This window comes from Arvicola amphibius, chromosome 5 (assembly GCF_903992535.2).
Source record: "Arvicola amphibius chromosome 5, mArvAmp1.2, whole genome shotgun sequence".
Classification (NCBI taxonomy): Eukaryota; Metazoa; Chordata; class Mammalia; order Rodentia; family Cricetidae; genus Arvicola; species Arvicola amphibius.
This window is the reverse complement of record NC_052051.1, coordinates 47,437,059-47,442,208: the sequence shown is the minus strand read 5'-3', so window position 1 is coordinate 47,442,208 and position 5,150 is coordinate 47,437,059. Positions and strand designations below refer to the sequence as shown.

Below are 5,150 nucleotides of genomic sequence, written 5' to 3'. Positions count from 1 at the left end.
TGATTGGCTAGGCTGGCTGGTTGGCAAGTTCCAGATCTGCCTGATTGTATTCTCTAGTAACACACACACACACACACACACAAACACCACATTTTACACACTTATACACACACGACTCCACACACACCATGCATCTCTCTCTCACAATACGCACACCACACATCTCTCACACACACTCTCTACACTATACATCTCTCTCTCACATGCGCACACCCTACACTATACATCTCTTTCTCTCTCTTCCTCTCTCTTTCTCTCTCTTTCTCTCTCTCTCTCTCTCTCTCACACACACACACACACACACACTCTACACTATACATCTCCTCTCTCTCACACACACACACTCTACACCATATATTCTCTCTCACACACACCCTACACCATACACCTCACACAGCCTGGCTTTTTACATGGGCACTAGAGGTTGGAACTCAGATCCTCACACTTGGATGCTTGGTTGACATCAGGAGTTTTCTTCACTAGTCCTTTGCTTTATTTCCTGGGATAGCATCTCTTGCTGATCTAAATTCTTCAGATCAGCTAGTCTGTGTAGCCAGCTTGTCCCATCTCTTCCTCCTGTGCTCTGGGATTACAGGTTGGCCACCATGTGCTGGGAAATCCAAATTCTGGCCCTTGTGCTTGTGTGACAAGTGTGTTTACTTGCTGAGCCATCTCCCCGCCCTGTCAATACTGTTTTGTGATCTACAGTGTATTCCACTTTGCTGAGTATTTTGTGGGTCCTTGGAGATTCTGTGTTCTGCTGCTATTGAACAGAATGTGCTAGGATAGGATTAGATACCTGTCAGTTGGTGATGTCAAATTCTATGTTCTTGCTGATTTTGTCTCTGGTTCCTGGAAGCACTGAGTGTGAGGGCCATGGAGATCACATTCTCATGATAGCTGTAGAATTGTATTTTTTTTTCTTGAAGATTTACTTTTTGCTTCATACCTGTGAGCCTGTCATGTTTGGGTCACAAGACAGTTATCACTTATTGATGGATTATTTATTATTTAATAACATCCATCTCTGCCCACAGTAACTTTCCTTTTTTGATGTTTTGATTTAGTATAGCCAATCATGCTTCCTTTTATTAACAATTTTTTAAACTATTTTTATTTTAGGAACATTGATGTTTTGCCAACATGTGTGTCTATGTGAGGGTGTCAGATCCCCTGGAACTGGCGTTACAGACAGCTGTGAGCTGCCACGTGGGTGCTGGGATCAGACTCGAATCCTCTGGAATAGTAGCCAGTGTTCTTAACTGCTGAGCCATCTCTTCAGCCCCTTTTATAAACAATTTTATGGTGACTCCTTCACTTCGCCCTCCAGCCGTGGTGGCTGCAGTGCAATCGTCGTCAGATAGCAGAGAGGCTTTAACTGTGAGCAGAGTGGCAGCGCCCCTCAGGACACCCGCAGATGCTCCCCACCCCCACCCCCACCCCCACCCCTGCCCCGCGGCTTCGCTATGACGGACTGTTGTGTACGAACATGTCCATGGCCAATGTGTATCCCTCCATCCTATGCTGACCTTGGCAAAGCTGCCAGAGATATTTTCAATAAAGGATTTGGCTTTGGGTTGGTAAAGCTGGATGTGAAAAGAAAATCGTGCAGGGGCGTGGAATTTTCAACATCTGGTTCATCTAACCGGACACTAGTAAAGTTAGTGGGACCTTGGAGACCAAAAACAAATGGCGTGAGCATGGTCTGACTTTCACAGAGAAATGGAACACCGATAACACTCTGGGGACCGAGATTGCAGCTGAAGACCAGATTTGTCAAGGTTTGAAAGTGACATTTGATGCTACCTTTTCACCGAACACAGGGAAGAAAAGTGGTAAGATCAAGTCTGCTTACAAGAGGGAGCGTATAAACCTTGGCTGTGATGTTGACTTTGGTTTTGCTGGACCTTTGATTTTCCATGGCTCAGCTGTCTTTGGTTATGAGGGCTGGCTTGCTGGGTACCAGATGACCTTTGACAGTGTCAAAGCTGACAAGGAATAACTTTGCAGTAGGCTAAAGGACTGGGGACTTCCAGCTACATACTAATATTAATAATGGGACAGAATTTGGAGGATCAATTTATCAGAAAGTATGTGAAGATTTGGACACTTCAGTAAACCTTGCTTGGACATCAGGTACCAACTGCACTCATTTTGGCACTGCCGTTGGATCCTCCTGCTTCCATTCTTCAGAGGTCAACAACACTGGTTCAATTGGAGAGGGTTATTCTCAGACTCTGAGGCCTGGTGTGAAGCTTACACTGTCCACTCTGGTAGATGGGAAGAGCTTTAATGCTGAAGGCCACAAACTTGGGCTTGCCTTGGAACTGGAGGCTTAATCCAGTTGAAAGAAACCTCTGAGAAGGGATATCAGAAGATTTGGCCTTAATATATGTCCATGTGACCAGCAGGCTCCTCTCCTTCCCCCCAGAAAGTGATCAAATCAAAGGGTGATTAAACAAGAGCTGTATTTTAAATATTTAGAGAGTTTCCTGTTGGCTGGTTTCTAGCTGGATGGTTATCTGGTTATCAGTGCCACGGTCGTGCCATCACCATACCTTATCTAAATGTATTTAACTGTTAAATGTGCTACCCACCAATGATGAAACAGACGTTTATGAAAACCGTGCCATGGTGTGCATGTTTGTTCTATGTTCTTTTAACATTGACAATTGTACTGAATGAGAAGGATCAGTGGATATTTTAAGATGAGGTAAAAGATTTTCTTTTGTTATATTCAACCATCATTAGAATCGCTTTGGTAATCCCCAAACATAACAAATTATGAATAAAACAAGTGTACATTAAAAAAATGTTTTTATGGTGCATCCTTTTCCATTCTTTTGCTGTCAGTTACTGAAGTCCATGAATTTGAAATGAGCTTCTTGGAAGCAGCATATAGTTGGGTCATCTTTTAAAATCCACTCTGCCAATCCACATTTTAATGGGTGTATTTAGACTGTTTGCCTTTATGATAATTATTGACCCATTAGGGCCAAGTCTAACATTTCCTTATGGATTAGGGTTTGTTCTGTGTCTTCCTGTTCTGTTTCACCCTGGCCTTTCTGCAGGTTTCTCGATTCTCTTCCCTAGGAGTTCTTTTTTATTTCATTATAATTTTTCTTAGAGTGCCGCTTTCTATTGCTTCCTTAGTGAGGTTCATGTTTCCAAATGCTGCTGCTGGGAATCATGTTGGGGTGGAAAGTGGCTGCTGGGCCTAGCTTTCTAAAGCCAGCGCACAGTCAGGAAGACTGAGGACCTCCCTGCTGCTTGCTGTGAGTGACAGGCTACCCACTGATGTCCCAACCATAGACCAGATGTGGTGGTGGGCACTGCTACAGCCGCTGGCTGACCAGACTGTCTGCAAGGATCCTTGGGCTGTAAGAACGGGGACTGGAGCCTCTGGCTGGGTCTATTCACGCCTTCCCTCCCTCTGTGGACTTCAGCCCTAGAGAACAGGATGTCTTTTAGGATGACTTTGTCCGTGCCTTTTAGTGATTCCCACGGCAAATCCCTCCAGAGCCAGGGGTAAACGGGAGAGAAGGGATGGCAGGAGGGCACCAAGCAGGTCACTGGTTCTCAGCTCCTGAGGTCTCCTGCCAGCACATCTTTTCCTCCCAGCTTTCAAGCCCGTCTCCCTGTCTGCGGACCGATTTCCAGAGCAGTTATTTGTAGTTAGAGAAGTAGGAGAGGACCAGAAGTCAGCACAGCCTGTTGTTAATACTTGGTTCTGCTTTGCTCCCTGGGTGATGTTGCAGGAGGAATAGGATCACTGGGGCTTCCGGTGGTTCAGACTGCACCTCCTGCTTTCTCAGCGGGGACCTGTCCCATGCATTCTGTGCACCTGCTCTGCCCCAAGACAACAGGATGCTGCATTCCTTTTGAAGAGCTAAGTAGATTATCACTTCTCTCTGGGACAGAAAGTTGATTGTGAGCATCATAGCCCCGCCACTTCTCAGCATTGTCTCTGAGCTGTTCCCTTGCCTTGCCCCGCTCGCTCTTCAGTACTGTTTTCCTTATTTTATCTAGAAGGAGGCAATCTTGGAGTGACTAGAACTTTCTTAATTACAATTGTTTAGCTGTGCTAACAGAGACTTCTCGTAGCTGGATCCTGCTTGTTTCTGTCTTGGACCCTTGCCTGGCTCTGGATGGGCTTTCAGCCCAGTGACTCACGGAAAGTGCTATATTAAAAACTCGGAGTTAGTGTTTTAAATCAACCAGCAAAGACATACTAGAAAACCACACTCTGCCAGCTGATAGAGCCCCTATCCCCCACTGTGAGGGGGGAAATTCTGCCCCTTATGCGTTCCCTGAGACAAATCAAACTTTCTGAAAGTTTAGAAAGGTTGGCTGGATTTAACACGCCATGCTACTTTTCTCTTCTTTTCTGTGTCCTGTGTTACCTGTCCCTATGATTTAAAGGACTCCTATGAAGTTAGTTTATAAAGCATTGAGACACATGGGGAAAGCTATGCCTTTACCAGATTCAGGTTTATGTAGGTATGACGGTTTTAATGATGTGGTGAATAACATAAATGTTGTGTGCATGCGCACACCCACACACCCACTCGCCAAACTCAGGTCGCCGGTCTTGGCAGCAGGCACCTCTAACTGCTGAGCCACCTCCCAGGCCCTCTGAAGAATGTTCAAATATGGAGTAAGTTAGTTTAAGGTACACTTTATATTTTCTTTGTCCTGGAATCCCTTTATCTCTGTGAACTATACATTTAATATTATTTTCTTTTTAAACACATATATACCCTTCTCTGGCCCCTCACCCAAAGTTTATTGTTTGAAAACAAGGTTAAAGAGAAGCCAATAAATTACCGTATTCTATCTTATATAGAAGCAACTTACTTTAACCTAACCAAGGAATTAAATAAGGGACCTCAGACAACCAGTCAGTGTAGTAAGCCTTTTCGTTTATTTTATAGTTTAAATATAGTTCTTAAAAATCTGGGTAAGCACTTTGAAATGTCATTTCTTTGATTCTGGTAGAAGTGGAAGCAACTTGGGTGACTTTCAGAACAGGTACTGGGAGACTGAAACCTTAGCAGAAGATGTGGTTATAGAAGTTTGCACAAAGCTCACCCAATCTCCCCCATTCTGACATCACTATTTGCCTGCCTGACTCACAAGGCAGTAAAGGA

General features: G+C 44.5%; 1 pseudogene; it reads left to right on the top strand.

Moving 5' to 3' along the window:
• The first annotated feature begins 1,466 nt into the window (after positions 1–1,466).
• LOC119815480 lies at positions 1,467–2,339 on the top strand (annotated as a pseudogene).
• The last annotated feature ends 2,811 nt before the right edge of the window (positions 2,340–5,150 follow it).